Source organism: Callithrix jacchus, chromosome 10 (assembly GCF_049354715.1).
Source record: "Callithrix jacchus isolate 240 chromosome 10, calJac240_pri, whole genome shotgun sequence".
NCBI classification, from domain to species: domain Eukaryota; kingdom Metazoa; phylum Chordata; class Mammalia; order Primates; family Cebidae; genus Callithrix; species Callithrix jacchus.
In genome coordinates this window covers 108,755,281-108,774,213 of record NC_133511.1, presented here as the reverse complement: position 1 = coordinate 108,774,213, position 18,933 = coordinate 108,755,281, and the positions used below count along the sequence as shown (strand labels likewise).

The following is an 18,933-nucleotide window of genomic DNA, read 5'->3' as shown; positions in this document are numbered from 1 at the left end:
GGGTGGATCACGAGGTCAGGAATTGGAGACCAGCCTGGGCAACACAGTGAAACCCTATCTCTACTAAAATAAAAAAAATTAGCCGAGCATGGTGGCAGGCACCTGGAATCCCAGCTACTTGGGAGGCTGAGGCAGGAGCATTGCTTGAACCCGAGAGGCCAAGGTTGCAGTGAGCTGAGACTGCGCCACTGCAAAAAAAAAAAAAAAAAAAAAGCCTTTCCTACTATGAATAGAAAAATGGTGTAACTGAGCCAGCAGACTCATCTACTTCAATTTCCCAAAATCAGGCTGGTATTGCTTAAATCAGTATTTCTTGGCCTGGCACAGTGGTTCACTTGGGAAGCCGAGGCAGACAAATCACTTGAGGTCAGGAGTTCGAGACCAGCCTGACCAATATGGAGAAAACCTGTCTCTACTAAAAATACAAAAAGTTAGTCGGGCGTGGTGGCGCATGCCTGCCACTACTCAGGAGGATGAGGCAGGAGAATCACTTGAACTCAGAGGCAGAGGTTGCAGTGAGTCAAGATTGTGCCCATTGCACCCAAGCTGAGGTAACAAGAGCAAAACTCTGTCCCCCCAACAAAAAAAGAAAAAAAAATTAGTGTTTCTCAAGGTCACTTAAGTTTTCTTAAAACTGAAAAATTTAATAGAAAATTTAATATACTTCTTATAAAGGACCATCAGTTTCAATTAACATAGACTATTAGTGTAAAAAACATATAAATGTCAAAATTTTAAAATATTAATCTATGTAGTACCTAAGATCATCTCTTGGTTCATCTTTGGGAAACACTGATCTAAACACTCAGACCCATATAATATCATGAAAACCAAATAAAACAAAAACCAGCTTCCAAGTCATCCAAATCGGAAATACTGCTTGTTTTTGTGTGTGTTTGTGTGTGTGTGTGTTTTGTTTTCTGTGTTTTTTTTTGTTGTTGTTGAGACAGAGTCTCACTCTGTTGCTCAGGCTGGAATGCAGTGGTAGCATGATCTCGGCTTACCGCAACCTCCACCTCCTAGGTTCAAGCAATTCTCCTGCCTCAGCCTCCCGAGTAGCTGGGGACCACAGGCATGTGCCACCACACCCGGCTAATTTTTGTATTTTTAATAGAAACAGGGTTTCACTGTGTTGGTCAGGCTGGTCTTGAACTCCTGACCTTACGTGATCCATCAGCCTCAGCCTCCCAAAGTGCTGGGATTACAAGCTGGGATTAAAAGCACATGACTGGCCTTTTGTAGTTTCTCAAAATGAAAAAACTAAGCATTCACAGAAACACTGAAATGATAACATCCAATGTGCAAAATCTTCTCTGGGGACGCCATCCTTCATGTGTTAAATGCACAAGTGGGCCAGAGCCTGCTGGTTGCCTTCCTTAATATCCATTCTTCCCTTCTTCCTTTGCAAGAGAACACTGACTTTAAACCCAGCATATTGCGGCCTGGAATAAAGACTTATATATCGGCTAGGAGTGGCCATGTGATTAATTTTAGGGAACAAGATGAAGCAGGGTTGTGAAGGACTTTCAGATAGTCTGCTTAACTGAAGCTGACTTGGCAGAGAGAGGTCTCTTTTGCCCTTCATCGAGTCAATTCTAAAATGATAGCTGGAGCTGGAGCAGTCTCTTAAAACCATGAAATAATCTTAAGGGTTGAAGCCATGGGCTAAGATAATGGAACAGTATCATAGGAATCAAGGTCCCTGATACCACAGAATTATATCACGCCACTTTAAAATCCCAATTATTTCTTCTTTTACTGCTTGTCATAAAGAATCTAACATACAGGCCGAGACGGGTGGATCACGAGGTCAAGAGATCGTGACCATCCTGGTCAACATGGTGAAACCCCATCTCTGCTAAAAATACAAAAAATTAGCTGGGCATGGTGGCGCATGCCTGTAATCCCAGCTACTCAGGAGGCTGAGGCAGGAGAATTGCCTGAACCCAGGAGGCGGAGGTTGCGTTGAGCCGAGATCGCGCCATTGCACTCCAGCCTGAGTAACAAGAGCGAAACTCCATCTCAAAAAAAAAAGAATCTAACATACACAAAAGTTCTAGTCTTTAAAGTGGGTGAAAAATAAACTTCTGTCTTATTAAAGTAACTATGATAGGCCCAGAAAAGCAAGCATAAAACTGTCAACAAAATAAATTATGAAAACAAAATATTATTCACATCATCATAAAAATATTTGCTCAAGGTATGTCACTGATACCATCCAGTTATTTCTGACAACTATTACCCCAATCTACGCTATCATCCCAAACACAAGAACCTGTGTGAGGAATCTTTCATCCCTCCTCGCTCAATCCATGCTATACCCAGTTAAAAATTATTTCTCAAACACTATTTTTTCTCTGCCAAGAAGTTACAATTCCCTTTTGCCAACTATATAAAGCCTGAAACAAATTCATTCACTTCTTCCCATTGCTACCTCCTAGAGCTACCATCATTCATCTCCCACAAGAGCTACTATAATAGCTTTCTAAGGCATTCACCTGGTCCCATTCTTACTCCTCCCCAATTCATTCTCTATGTCATAGCCAAAACAACCACTCGAAATGTAAATGTGAACTTCACTTTCCTGCCTAAAACCTGTTACTGGCTTCCCACTCCCCTCATTCTTTACAAGGTCTTCTACGAGCTATTCCTACCACTTTTCTCCTTCCACTCAAGCCTGCCCCAGTTGTGCTGAAATTTTTCCAGTTCCTAGAAGGTAACATGTTTTCTCTTCACAAATGTTCCCTACACCTCCAGCATACACTCAGCTATGGTTTGAATGTGTTCCTTCCAAAAGTCAGGTGTTGAAACTTAACCGGCCCATGTGACAGTAGTAAGATGTGGAGATATTCAGAGGTGATTAAGCCATGAGGGCTCCTCCCTCGTGAGTAGAATTAAGGCCCTTATAAGTGAATCTTAATGAAGTGTTCCTTCAGCCAACTTGCTTTTCTGCCTTCTGCCCTATGAGGACACAGCATTCCAAGGAGGCAGAGACAAGGTGCCATCCTGGAAGCACACAGTATCCCTCTCCAGACAACTGAACCTGTGGGCACACTGATGGACTTCCTGGCATGCAAAACTGTGAAAAAATACAGTTCTGCTCTTTAGGTATTTTATTATAGCAGCACAAATGAACTAAGACACACTTCTAGCTGTGTTGCCCTCCCATTCTTGAGGTTTTTTCACTCAAACCATCTCTTCTCCCCTTGAGCCTTCCTTGACCTCTAGACTAACTTAGGACGTCATACAGAATCCCTGTTCCAGAGTACTCTGTACTCATCCTTTGTGAAAGTTGATCATACGAGTTGGGTCATGCTTGTCATACCCAACTGAAACAGAGAGAAGAACCGGGGGCGGGGGAAGGGGGAGCCCTTGGGGTACAAAACATTGCTCCAGAAATGCAATTCTCGGCAAGCTGAACCTGCTTGTTGTAACCTGACACCAGTTTTATCTATGTTTGCTGCAACTCTAGAATTAATTTTGTCCTGAGCAGTTGCTCACCAATCAGGACTTGCCAGCTCCCCAAACCCTTATCCAAAGCCAGTGAACTTTCTCAAAGAGCAACAGGTAACATTTCTCCTCTTTTTTTTTTTTTTAAAGGAGTGAGGAAGAGGAAGAAAGAGGAAGAAAAAGAGGGAGAGAGACTGGGAATATTGCTTTATTCTAAAAATGGGTATTAATAATGGCCGATCAATATTTTGTATATTTAAAGTGCAGAATGTATATTTTGTGTATTTAAAATGGAGAGCTCTATAAATATTTATTGAGTTACTTGTTCCGAATCTGAGTTCAAGTCCTGGATATCCTTATTAATTTTCTGTCTTGTTGAGTCTAAATCTCTTTATAGGTCTTATGTATCTGGGTGTTAGGATCGTTAGCTCTTATTGTTGCATTGATCCTTTTACCACTATATCTTTGTTGCTTTGAAATCTATTTTATCAGATGCGAGAATTGCAACTCCTGCTTTTCATTTATTTATTTATTTTTGCTCTCCATTTGGTTGGTAAATCTTTCTCCATCCCTTTGTTTTGCGTCTTTGGGTATCTTTGGATGTGAAATGGGTCTGGATGTAACATACCATTAGGTTTTGGCTGTATCTTTTGATTGGGGGATTTAGTCGACTTCAATTTAGGGTTACTGCCATTTGATGTTAACTGGCTGTTTTATCCATTCGTTGATGTAAATTCTTCTTTATGTTGATGCTCTTTACTTTTTGGTATATTTTTAGAAAGGCTAATACTGGTTGTTCCTTTCTATGTTTAATGCTTCTTTCAGAAGCTCTTGTAAAGCAGGCCTGGTGGTAAGAAAATCTCTGAGTACTTGCTTGTTCATAAAAGATTTTATTTTTCCTTCAATTGTGAAGCTTAGTTTGGCAGGATATGAAATTCTGGGCTGAAAGTTCTGTTCTTTAAGGATGTTGAATATCGGCCCCCACTCTCTTCTGGCTTGTAGGGTTTCTGCTGAGAGATCTGCTGTAAGTATAATAGGCTTCCCTTTTTGGGTAACCTGACCTTTCTCTCTGGCTGCCCTTAGTATTTTCTCCTTCGTTTCAACCCTGGTGAATCTAACGATTATGTGCCTTGGGGTTGCTCTTCTTGAGGAATATCTTTGTGGTGTTCTCTGTATTACTTGGGGTTGAATATTGTCCTGCTTTGCTAGATTGGGAAAGTTTTCCTGAATAATATCCTGAAGAGTATTTTCCAGCTTGGATTCATTCTCTTCGTCGTATTCAGGTACACCTATCAAACCTAAATTAGGTCTTTTCACGTAGTCCCATATTTCTTGGAGACTTTGCTCATTCCTTTTTATCCTTTTTTCTCTATTCTTGTCTTCTCGTTTTATTTCATTAAGTAGGTCTTTGACCTCTGATATCCTTTCTTCTGCTTGATCAATTCGGCTATTCAAACTTGTGCATGTTTCACTAAGTTTACGTGTTGTGTTTTTCAACTGCGTTAGTTCATTTATATTCCTCTCTATATTGTCTATTCTTGTTAGCATTTCGTTACACCTTTTTTCAAAGTTCTTAGTTTCTTTACATTGGGTTAGAACAAGTTCTTTTAACTTCCAGAAGTTTCTTATCATCCACCTTCTGAAGTCTACTTCTGTTAATGGCACACAGTCCTTTTCCATCAGGGCTTGTTCCGTTGCTGATGAGGAACTGTAATCCCCTGTAGAGGGAGGGGGGTTCTGATTTTGGGTATTCTCAGCCTTTTTAGGCTGGTTTCTTCCCTTTGTTATAAATTTATCCATCTGTCGTCTTTACAATTACCGCCTTTCTAGTTGGGTTTCTGAGTGGACGCCCAGTTTATTGATTCCCAGCACTGGAATCCGAGCAACCCACTGTGCCGGACAAAACAGTGGCGTTAAGACTGATGGTGAGCTTCTGCCCGGGAATCTCCTCCCGTTTACTCTGCACGAAGAGCTGCTGCGCTGAGGTGCCGGCAAAACCACTGCACCGGCCACAAGAGTCGCACTGGTGACCCGTGGGGCCCCTCCACTGGGAATCTTCTGGTCCGTGAGCAATGAAAATTCGTCTGAAAGTGTGGCGTCCTCTCGTTCTCTGTGCTTTCACTGGGAGCTACAATCCTGAGCTGTTAGCGATCAGCCATCTTGGATCAGAAAGTCAACATTTCTCCTTTTTATAAAACCTCTAGTTTTCTTTGTTCTTTGGAGAAAGTGCTTTTGGTTCATGCTGGAGACTCTCTGTTTTGCAAACTGATATTGCCAATAAAACTCTCTTTCCTACTATCTAGCCATCCTGGTGGTCCTTTGGACAACCGTAAAGACAGTCATCATGCAGGATTCTATAAGAGCAGGGTCTATCTGGGTCATCACGGTCTGCTAGAACAGAACCTGGCAAAAAGCAGGTGATTAATGAGGTTTTACAGTATGAATGGATGAGTAAATTAATGAAGGAAAAGTAACCTTTTATGATTCTACCCATTGCTTTTTCCACATCTTATCACAACCCCATACACTCTTCAGCCTCCCCTCAACATCAAGAATCAATGATCTAAAAGTGAAATTTTCAAGAAATTTAACAGAGATAAGTTTAACTTTATAATAAACCTGTAGATTTGCACTTTCAAAGGATTCTGAGGCTGTCCTTGAAAAGCGATGATTTTCAGAGAACAACACACACTGGGGCCTGTTGGAGAGGGTAGGAGCTGGGGGAGGGAGAGTATCAGGAAGAATAGCTAATGGGCGCTGAGCTTAATACCTAGGTGATGGGATGATCTATGCAGCAAACCACCATGGCACACGTTTACCTGTGTATCAAACCTGCACATCCTGCACATGCACTCCTGAACTTAAAAGTTGAAGAAAGGCCGGGCGCGGTGGCTCACGCCTGTAATCCCAGCACTTTGGGAGGCCGAGGTGGGTGGATCACGAGGTCAACAGATCGAGACCATCCTGATCAACATGGTGAAACCCCGTCTCTACTAAAAATACAAAAAATTAGCTGGGCATGGTGGCGCGTGCCTGTAATCCCAGCTACTCAGGAGGCTGAGGCAGGAGAATGGCCTGAACTCAGGAGGCGGAGGTTGCGGTGAGCCGAGATTGCGCCATTGCACTCCAGCCTGGGTAACAAGAGCGAAACTCCGTCTCAAAAAAAAAAAAAAGTTGAAGAAAAAAAAAGAGAGAGAGAAGTGATGGTTTTCAGTGCTAAGGAGAACTACTGCACTCATAATGTGCCAGTGAACTAATCTAAAACAGAATTAGACAAACGGGAAACTAACCACTTTTGGTTTAGTAAAACATGCTAAATTACCAAAGTAGTGACAGTTCACTATTCTTGTCACTAAGTTTTGCTTCTTCATTTACCATGGATGTCCTCAGATTCCATTTTGCCATGGTTTGCCATGGAATAAGTGATAAGTTAAGGTAACTTTTAACAAGATACAGAAAAAAGCTATACGGACAGTACATATGATGGTCACAGCTAGCACTAATGTAGAGGAGGAAAAGAAGGGAAGGGGGAAGAGGAAGATTTTTTTTTAAAGGCTTATGTCTTCATATACAAATATAACACCAGCACCCAAATTTACAAGCCGTTGAGAAGATGGAAACCGACAACTATAAAGAATAGCCCAACTTGGCATTCAGAAGTGTCTAGCTTGCTACAGATTATATAAAATACTGGCAACTGACCAGGGCTCCACTTCCAGATTTTATACAGTCAACAAAAATACTTCAGTCTGTGTAGGTTAAAAATATTCTACTCTTTTTGTCCTCAACTTGCTAGGAACAGATATTTTTAGTAAGAACCCAATCAACCTTATCAAAATCAAACATCAAAAATAGACTAGAGGAACACTGAAAGCAAACTCACTATTTTTAGCTCTTCTGTCTATTCCCTGCCACTACCCACAAAATTCTGACTGTAAAGTCCATGCCTAAGAGCTTCGTTATTCCAAGCAGGTTCTTTCTTATGACCCTTTCCCCCACCCCCGCCGAACACCTGAATGCAGAAAACACTCAATTGATTAAAGATTAATACTGCGGCAAACCATGACAGCTGCCTTTCCTCTGAGTGCTTTGGGAAGAGGGCGGTAGGAATAGAAAATGATAGAGAGCTTGCATCAGTATTCCTCTTGGGAATCTATTACATGGAAAGAAAATTGCTATTTCAATTCCCTTTTGTTGCTAAAAATAGCAGTCTCAATTGATTCAAGCAAGCAGTGTAGGGGCTTAGCAGTGCTGAATTTAGAAACCACTGAAGTCCCTGAGAGCAAATGCAGACGTAGTCTTAACACACGCCAGCTCATATTTAACAAAGAACAAAGAAGAGAAGCATGCAGGGTGCAAGTTAATAAAACAGCAGCAACTTCCTCCATTTTTATTAAAGACAAACAGTGAAAGTGATGCAATATAAGACCACTCTAACTTGTTCTCCTAATATTATAAAAATAATTTTACAGAAAAATATTAGTTTATGCATATATCTGGATATTGGGGACATTTTCCATAACCCCATGGTATGAGGAAGCACACATCTTTCTTCAAGAACAGATTACTACTGAAAGACAATGCCCAGTTTGCAAATGTCCTGTCCCAGTACAGAGGCTCCTTGTTCCCACTCAGCCTTTTCAGGTTCCCCACTGAGCAGACCTCTCTTCTACCCTTTACTCCCCTTCTTTTGACCCAACAAGATACTGGAGACGGTTCTACTTGCCACTTAAAAACCTAGCAAACCCAAACAACAACAACAACAACACTTCCAAGTATCTACAGGTCCAGAACAGAAAAACAAAAGGAAACTGTGTACGATTTGCTTAAGGCAGTTACTACCCTAGGCCAACTTCCAGGCAAGGCCCTGTGATTCCTTTTGGTGGCACCATAACCCAAAAATGCCTTCTGCCTGATTTTTTCACTAAAAGCCCTTCCAAATAATGATTCATTTTGGTTAATGCCACACCCTCTTTAAAAATGCAAACCCACGTATAAGAATTAAAAGGCTATCAATCTTTACGCTGCAGTGTGATCTAACTGATTCGAACTACTTGTGGCTTCTGCTGGGAATACCCAAAATGTAAGAGTAATATGGAAGGGGCCTCATGAGAACAGGAATTCTAACTGGGAACAAAGCAGTTACTACTTTTGAATCACAGGACCTGGTAAGACACCACAATGGAAGGACTTCTGCTATTTTAGTGAAAATACAATATGAGTGTTAAGAACATGGGCACTAAAATCAAACCAGCAAGGTTCAAGCCTAGATTCAAATCCCAACTCGGCCACCTCTATTTAACCTCTATTGCGAGTTAATCTCTAGCAATAGTTAACCTCTATTGTCTCGGTTTCTTTATTTGTAAAGTGAATACAAAACTATCTGTCCCACAGAGTCAGTCAAGATTCAATTAAATGTTAATAATAGCACCCACTATACTGGACTCCTTGCAAATTAAATGGAACAATGTATGTAACGTATTTAGAATGAGACCTGGCACATAGTAAATCCTCAGTAAATGTTAGCAATTAGACAAGGAATGCTAGAAAGTAGAAGGGATACAGAGACAGAGAAAACACTAAGGTTAGTGATGACATCAAAACTACAGAAAAAAAAGAAAAAGCAGGTAAAATGGACTTCGTCAAAACTCAAATTATTTTGTACATCAAAAGATTTTATCCAGAGAGGGAAAAGATAACTGATATGGTTTGGCTCTGCGTCCCCACCCAAACCCATCTCCAACTGTAATCCCCATGTGTCAGGGGAAGATCCTGGTAGGAGGTGACTGGATCATGGGGGTGGTTCCCTCATGCTGTTCTTGTGATAGTGAGTGAGTTCTCAGGAGTCTGATGGTTTACAAGTGTGTGGCAGTTCCCCCCCCCTCGATCTCTTACTCTGCCACCATATAAGGCATATCTTGCTTCCCCTTTGCCTTCCACCATGATTTTAAGTTTCCTGAGGACTTCCTGGCCATGCAGAACTGTGAGTCAATTAAACCTCTTTTTTTTTTAAATAAGTGACCCAGTCATAGGTAGTTCTTTACAGCAGTGTGAAAACAGACTGATACAACAACCCATATATAGAATGAGAGAAAACATTTGCAAATCACTTATTTAATAAAGGTTTAGTATCTAGAATATATAAATAATTTGTGCAACTCAGAACAAAAAGACAATCTAGTTTTAAAATTGGGCAAAGAACTTGAATAGACATTTATCCAAAGAGGATATACAAATGGCCAACAGGTATATGAAAAAAGCTCAACATTATTAGGGAAATGCAAATCAAAACCACAAGGTTGTCCGTAATCTGTTAAAATGTAAATTAAGTGTTGGTGGGGAAATTAAAGCCCTTGTAAACTGCCACCAGAAATGTAAAATGGGGCAGCCACTAAGGGAAACAGGTTGGGATTTCCTCAAGAAGATCAACAGAATTACCATATGACCTGGCAATTCCACTCCTAGGTATATACCTCCCAAAACTGAAGACCAATAATCAAAGAGAAACTTGTATATGAATGTTCTTAGCAGCACCATTGCCAATAGCCAAAAGGTAGAAACAACTCAAATGTCCAACAAATGATGGCTGGATAAACAAAGTGTAGTATATCCATATAATGGAGTCTTATTCAGCCACAAAAAGGGATGAAGTACTACTGATACATGTTACAGTGTGGATGAACCCTATATATGAACATCATTCTAAATGAAAGAAGCCAGACACAAAAGGTCATCACTGTATTCTATTTACACAAAACATCCAGAATAAATAAGTAAGTCCATAGAGAAAGCAAGCAGATTAGTGCTTGCCAGTGGCTGTGGAAGGAAGAATAGAGAGTGCTTAGTGGATATGGTTTCCTTTTGGAATGATGGAAACGCCTTGAAACTGGATAGAGATGAAAGCTGCACAACACTGTGAATGTACTAAAGCCCCCCTGAATTGTACATTGTGGTTATGTTTATGTAATCAGAATTTTACTTGAATTTCTTTTAACCATCCTCCCACGTTTTCTTTTTTAGTGATCTGAAGGGGTTTTACCTTTATTTCCTTCACTTAATAAGCCAATCGTGAAATTGCTCAGTGATTTCTGGGGTGGGGACAGAAGGAAGGCTGTGTTAAGAATCACTGGGGCTGTGGCACAGTTGGCCCGCGGAGGTGCAGACAGGGTGGACCCTCACTGGGGCAGCTGGAAGAGCACGAGGCAGGTGCTATTCCGAGAGTCTGAGAGCTGGTACGCGATATCCTCCGTAGCTTCCAGCTTGTGCAGCTCGATCAGGCCGTCCCCTGCGGAGGCCAGGGCATTGGTGATCAGCTTGGCTGCCTTGGAATTGCCCTCAGCAGAGATGATGGCTGCCTTTTTCTGCTGCTTAGCCTTTTTGACCACAAATCTGGCCTTCTCTGCTTCCTGCTGAGCCACCTGCTTGGCTTCCACCGCTTCTGTGAACTCCTTTCCAAAGGTCAGATGTGTCAAGGACACGTCGTCCAGGATGAGCCCAAAGGTGGCTGCTTGATCCGTAAGGTCGCCGTTCACCCGCCTGGAGACCAGCTCTCCCCAGGTGATTAGTTCTCCAGCATCAAAGGGAACCACCACTGACTTGAGGATCTCGGTAGTGATGGACGGCAGCACATGCTCATCATGGTTCCCTCTGATGCTGGTGAAGATGCGAGAAAGCTGGCTAGTGACGGGCCGGAAGAGGATGCGCAGGGTGATGTTGACAATCTGTGAATTTTTGCTGCCAGTGATGACTGGGACATACGTGGTGGAGAACGGCAGTCAAAGATAATTGGTTTCTGTCCCCACGGGATGAGATTGTGAGTTCCTTCCCGTACCACAATGTCCTGTACTCCACGGAATCGGTCAAAGATGACAGCTCTGTGCCCAGCATCCACATTATATACAAGGCAGAGTTCACCAGGCCTCCTGCAACAGCTAAGGCCAGGCCAAACTTGCCGATGGATTCAAACACTTTGGCAGCCATGTTTTCTTCTGCTGGACCCTCTCACACCTGCTTCCACTCTGGCCTCCACATGAATTCCCCCCAAACCCCTTTTTTTTAAAAGTTACTAAAGATGAGCTTTTTATCAAGGGCTAGATCAGGAAAGGAACAGAAATTGCCATTTTTCTTGGTGTATCGTTCCTTGAATTTGGGAAGTAAAATTCTACTCAATGTGTCACTCAATTTACACTACAGAATACAGAGAAACCTAAGTTCAGACTGCTCCTATGGGTAGAACACCCTTTTGAAATTTAAACCTAAATGTAGCAAGTGCCTAACATGTGCCAAACACAGTAGCAGATACTTTACAGACAATCTCTGTTTTAACTGCCGCAAAATTCTATGCGGTACAATCAGTAGTTGCTGAAAAAACCAGAAGAAGGTGGTAAATAATAAGGCCTGATTATAGCATCTAATTTAACAGATGAAGTGACAATCTCAGAGAGGTTAAATGACTGGTCACTCATCACGTCATCACCAGAACATAAACCCAACTATACAATACAATATTGCTTTACAAACTAGGAACTATCTATAACAGATGTATTTTACAATAATGCACTGTGCAAACACAAATACTCCAAAACGTGCCTTCCTCATTAATCTGATAACACTGAACCCAACTTTATTTTTCATTATCTTTAACCAATGTTTTAACTCCAAATAGTCTGCCTGGTATTTCCCAAATAAAACATGCCAGGGAATCAGTTCCATATTGTGCCCAAGTCACTCTTCACCACTGAGAATGACATTTTTCTTTATTCCACATTCCCATCAGCGACTTTTTAAATAACCTGAGGCTAGGCATTGTGACCCATGTCTGTAATCCCAGCACTTTGGGAGGCCAAGGCAAGATGATTGCCTGAGCCAGGAGGTTTAGATTGCAGTGAACCATGATCATGTCATTGTACTCCAGCCTGGGCAGTGGAGTCTGTTAAATTAATTAATTAGTTAATTAATAACCTGAACTTTAGCTGCACACAGTGGCTCACATCTGTAATCCCAATCACTTTGAGAGGCCAAGGCAAAAAGATCACTTGAGGCCAGGAGTTCAAGACCTGTCTGGGTAACAGCAAGACCCTGTCTCTACAAAAAATAAAAATGGTTAGTCAAGCATGCTGGCACATGCCTGTAGTCCCAGCTCCTCAAGAGGCTAAGGAAGGAGGATTTCCTGGGCCTAAGAGTTAAGAGGATACAGTGAGTTATAACTGGGTCATAGTGCTTAATCCTGGATGACAGAGGCCCTATCTCTAAGAAAAAAAAAAGATCCACCACTGATTCCAACCAATAGCCTGACTGCTGCCCCTTCATTTTGCAGTTTCAATGAAACAACTAAGCAGAAGCATTTCTTCCTGATAAGAGACCACCAACCATGGAGTGTGTATTAGTCTGTTCTCACGCTGCTGATAAAGACATACCCAAGACTGGGTAATTTATAAAGGAAAGAGATTTCACTGACTCACAGTTCAGCATGGCTGGGAAGGCCTCAGGAAACTTACAACCATGGCAGAAGAGGAAGCAAACACATCCTTCCTTCACATGGTGGCATCAAAGAGAAGTATAGAGCAAGAGCAGAGGAGAGCTCCTTATAAAACCATCAGATCTCATGAGAACTCACTATCAGGAGAACAACATGGAGGTAACTGCCCCCATGATTCAATTACCTCCCACCAGATCTCTCCCACCACATAAGGCGATCATGGGATCTACAACTCAAGATGAGATTTAGGTTGGGAGGACACAGCTAAACCATATAGAGTGGTTCTGGCCAGTTTACAGAGGAAGCACAGTAAAGGTTTTTGTGTGCTCTGCTTCATCTTTTGGTCAGAAGGCCAAAAACTCCACTCTGAGATTATGCTAATGCCACCATTTTTTGGACATGGGTTCCATGCCATGGAGAGGTCTGAAGCTCAATTGCACATGTGCACGTTTTCTCCTTCCATAAATATTCATGATGCCTCCTAGAGCTTACTGAACATATATACTTGGCCACCCGGCTCAGCATAAATTCCTATTCCCTTTGCCCCTCCCTGGAATTGTCTATTTCCGACTTCTGGTGGGACATTTTGCTTCCCAGCCTGTCAGAATGAACACCCTGCAGCTTGCAACCCTTTCTAAGAAATAAAGCTCTCCTTTCCAAGTTTATGACCCTCTTCATTCTTCAGTCAACATAGTTACATTAAACATCTCCTTCGTTTATAAACAGTATGCAAAAGCACCAGTAAGACAATAGTGTCTACTACACAAGTGCCCTTGAAATACTATGTATAACTCAGGTATAATAAAAGTGAAAGAGGTGTAATAAGACCTACCTGGAAATTCCACTAGTTAAGTTATCTTCAATAGTCCACATTTATATTCACCAAGGTAGATAAACATAAGGAAAGATCTAAGCATAATGGAAGGAAGGACTTATTTCAACCTAATTCATCCAGTTTAAGATTTTAGGCTGGGTGTAGTGGCTCACACCTGTAATCCCAGCACTGTGGGAGGCTGAGGCAGGTGGATCACCTGAGGTCAGGAGTTCAAGATCAGCATGGCCAACATTGTGAAACCCCCATCTCTACTAAAAATACAAAATTAGCTGGGTGTGGTGGCGTGCACCTATAATTCCAGCTACTTGGGAGGCTGAGGCAAGATAATCACTTCAACCTGGGAGGCAGATGTTGCAGTGAGCCAAGATCGCACCACTGCACTCCAGCCTAGGTGAGAGAGCAAGATTTTGTCTCAAAAAAAAAGAAGAAGAATTTAATAATATTCTTCATATAAGAAGTGAGTAAATTCTCCAAAAACAGAGACCCTAGATTTTATTCACACTGTCTCACCTCACTAAGAGATTTAGAAATTAGATTTAGAAAGCTTTCTCCTTTTAAGCCACCAGGCTTATCACAGTAACACCAAAATAAAGTCCTATTTTTGGGCCAGAGTCTCCTAGACAGTAATTACCTCTTCTTTAAGGATTAAATATATCTTAAAGGCATGCATTTAAACATACTGATGCTGAGGCCCAGCATACCCCTAGGTACTTTACACCTGGAAGAAATCAAGTCAATCTACTCGCCATGCCTGACTCAGGCCTGGTCAAGAACTTCAAAACAGCCTTGCCAAAAGATAGTTTAATAAACAATTTATACATCTTGAAGACGGAAAGAACTAATGGTAGTATCAACAACAAATGTAAGGAAAGAAAGGAAGAATGCTCATCTATTCTCACCTAGTTTTTTTTTTCTCATCCTTGAGGAGTCAAAACCACAGAAGCTCAACACAATTCCTTCTTGTTATACAACATCTGGCTGGATCCTCTTTCTACTTTTTGGTAAACTCCCAGACTTCCAACAAAATTATGTCAAGCAACTTAACTACTGACACACTTTTCAAAATGAACACTCAGTGAGATTCACTTCCAACTAAACCTTTTTAAAGGGACTTCATATAATCCAACACATTTTTTTTTCAGTTACAGAGATTATACTCTACATAAAATAGTGGTGGATTGACCAATAGTCAGAAAACTTATTTTCTGGTCCTGGTTCTGCTAGCTAAATCCACCTGGACCAGTGGTTAATATTTCTGAGCCTTAGTTTCACATCTTTACAATGTAGTCGCAAACTAAATGAACAGCCAAGACCCTGTGAGTCCATGACTATGATGAATACAAAATTACACTAACTACTTCTCTCATCTTTTTATCTCATTTAAAAAAACACACCCACAAGTCTTAGAAACAGTATAAGTCAAGTCAGAGCTGTGATTCAATAAACCTACAGCTAGCTCATCTTCAAAAACTTAAAACAGAAAGAACATGAATAACTAAAATAAAAGAAAAACATTTTGATTATTTTTACCTTCTCTCCCACAGACCTTTAACAAGAAAAGAAGAAAACTTGATGCTAGTTTCTATGACATTTATTTCTTCTGTGAACCCTTAAGTAGAAGTCCTAAAGACTGGTGAAATAATTTTTTATCATTTGAAATTTGTTTTATTCAACTTCTTAGATAAATTACACTTTCAGATGCAGTGGATAGGCAGCAGGTATAGCTGAGAGTGAGCTTCATGGAATCAAAGAAAGCATACTTTCCTCCCTTCAAGAAGCTATCTCTCACAAGCAGAACTTATAAGTCTGATTTAAATGTCCTCTTATGTACTTTTTAGTGATTTCATTTCTTTACTCACATGGCTTTTTAGTCTACAAACACATCTTGGAAATTTCCTGGTCTCCAGCACAAGTTTTGAATGTAAATTATTTAACAAAGTTTCACTCTCTGGACTAGAGCTCAAAGAGAGAAAAAGCAACTTCTCTGATGCCTGAAGTTATAGTTGTGCTGTTACTAACCTACTCACCTACTTTGCAAATTAATTAATTAAAAAATTAATACTAACTGCTATTTAACATTTTGAAAACACCTTCAATCCCTCACAAGATTAGGATACTACTAAACATATCAACTTGGTATTTTATTAAACTCTATTAGATGTATAATAGTCCTCGTTTTTCTTAAATTGTCATTGATCCTTAAGATGCAAGGATATCTGAAACAAGTCTTTAAATGTCATGTCTTTCTCTGCCATGTGCTGGCCCTTACTAACTTACTACTCTACTGCCATATGTGGCAGCACTGTTTACAATACCAACATTGAATACATTATAATACGTAATTATAAATCATATATAGCACATAATAACATACAGATACAGTATATAATGGTGCATACTAATCTATTATATCCATATCTGTGTGTTATATATAGCAATCTATATTATAGCATATCAATACAATAAAACACAATACAGCTATCAAAAATTGTAGAAACATGTAATTTTTATTTTAGAAATCTTACAGAAATCTTGTGTTCATGGCCCCTGACGACTACCTGATGACCAACACAGTACTGTCATCAAAATGGCTCCTCCATTTTTCTCATATCTGTTCCTCTGTTGTCTTTCTCTCACCTAGCCTTATTTATTCAAACTCGATTGTTCCCTTATGGCCTAACTTAAATGGGCCCTCCTTCACAAAGCTTTCTATGAAGCCCACCTTCTAACATGGTAATAACTTACATTTTTATATTACATTTTTTATTTGTTTGTTTTTATCTCTCTCCTCAATTAGAATGTAAGCTTCATGAGGACAGGAATAACTGCATTTTGTTAGTGGATGAATCCTTGTGCCTAGAATAGTAGCTGGCATACAGATTATCAATAAAAATTGTTGATAATAAATTTTCAATGTGGCCTATGTCAGACTTATTCGATTAATAAATCTTTATCTGTTTAAGCCACCATAGTTGTGTATTCTGTTACTTACAACTGAAGACATTTCTGATATTAAAGCATTATAGAACATGCATAGAATATTTATTATCCTCATCATTGTTATTACTGTTATGAATTCACTAGCATTTATTATATGCTTACTATGTGCTAGGCATGACGTTCAGTATTTTTAGCACACTGCTAAATAAGCATCATCTTATTTAACCTTTATAGTAATTTCTGAGGTACATACCAATTTTATAGACGAAGAAACTGAGGCTCAGGAAAGTTTAACAGTTTGCTCAAGGTAACACACATAGGAAATGACTGACACAAACTACGAATGTAAATTTCTGCCTCCAGTGCCTATACTCTTACATGGCTATACTGCCATGTCTGTGAAATATACATTTTCCTCTTAAAATAACTATAAGCTCTACAAATCAGGAATCCTGTTCTCCAACCCATGGTATCTCCCAAAGCAATTACTATATTAGGCCCTCAAGTAGCTACTCAGTAAATATTTGTTACAGAGACAGACAAGTGAATACCAATCCTGCTTTGGGAATCTGAGCTTTTATAAAAAAGACACGAATATACATTGTTAAAAAATTAACTTGCTATATTCACAAGTATGTGCCTCTACTTTCTCTTGATCACAGCACTTTTTCTTTGTTTTGGTTATATCTGTCACTCAAGCATCTGGAATCAAAACATCATCTCTGCTATGGTCTGAATGTATTCCCCCCAAATTCATAGTTGAAACCTAACCCCCAAGGTGATAGTACTAGGAGGGGGCATTTGTGGATGATTGGGTCATGAGGACAGAGTCCTCATGAATGGAATCAGTCCTCTTCGAGGTCTGAGAGAGTTCATTTGCCCCTTCTGCCATGAGAGGACCCAGTGAGAAAGTATCATTTGTGACCCAGGAAACAGTCCCTCACCAGATAACCAATTTTCCGAGACCTTGATCTTGGACTTCAGTCTTCAGATCTGTGAGAAATAAATTTCTGTTGTTTATGAGATACCTGGTTTGTGTTACTTTGTTTTAGCAGCCCAAACAGGCTAAAACAGGCTCCTAACAAATTAAATAACTGGCGTTCCATGTATTTAAAGATAATGATGGATTTATTTTCAATACATGGCTTTCTGCCACATATGGTAACCCCTAGGCCCTTAGGCCGCTATTTTTTTATGAAAAGTATTTTGTGCCAGTCCCTTGTTGGGTAAGACAAGTAAATACACACACACACACACACACACACACACACACACACACACACGGAGAAAGCAGCCCAAAAGTGACTGGCCCATGAAGAAAGTCCCCAGTGCATGCATTTCTCTTTTCCTTGCCTTCAGCTTAGTGATCTATAACAGCTTCCCATATCAGACAATAAGTAGAGATGTGTAAGCAGCTGCAGATAGATGAATGAACTGGGTGATGCTGAAAATCTGTGAATTGAAGCATCTACTACATGAATTGAAAAAAAAAAAAAATTCTCCTTCTCCAAACAGTTGTATGAACAAATCAAAAGAAAAAAAAGAGTTGGAGGGAAAATGAGACAAAGAACAAAATCTGGTCTATGTGGCACATTTATAAAACTGATGGCCTGTCAGCAAGACACTGATGAATATTTTTGCAGGATAAAAATGGCAACGCAGGTCTAAAAATAAACCACTGCGCTGCAGACCTGTCTGGTTCAGCTACACCACTGGAATATAAACATCCTCACTAGTACACTTTGACTCAAGGTTTCACAAAGAAGGAAAAATCGAATGTTTTGTTAGTAAGACAAGCTATTTTACATGGTTTTAAATCAGTTATGTTCTCTACATAGTATACACTGAATTTAAATGTAATGATTTCATTTTCTAAAAAAGGTAAAATAAATGATAATGGCAATAAGCCACTAACTAACCTTTTATAAAAGGCTATTTCCTCCCAACCAATTATAATAAAATAGAGTGGTGTTATCACTATCTCATGATAATATGAAAATATACTAAAATAGAAATTTAAAAATAAAATTATGAATTATTTCTAAGTTGACTTGAATGGCAGATCTAGTCAAAACGCTATCGCCAAATGGCTCTTGAAAGGGGTGAAAACTCTATTATTTCATTTTGCATCCGAATTTACAATAAAAGCTACTACCTCAAATATAAAAGTAAATTTACTGTCCTTTACAAGTAGCACTTTAATTCATCAAATCCATTCACCTTACTCAAT

General features: G+C 40.0%; 1 protein-coding gene and 1 pseudogene across 4 annotated transcripts in view; both read right to left on the bottom strand.

The window, feature by feature from the left end:
* Window positions 1–18,933, bottom strand: part of HSD17B12 (hydroxysteroid 17-beta dehydrogenase 12) — a 175,816-nt gene that overhangs the window by 118,754 nt on the left and 38,129 nt on the right. The gene's annotated exons all lie outside the window — the stretch shown is intronic.
* Window positions 10,476–11,492, bottom strand: LOC144578149 (prohibitin 1 pseudogene; annotated as a pseudogene).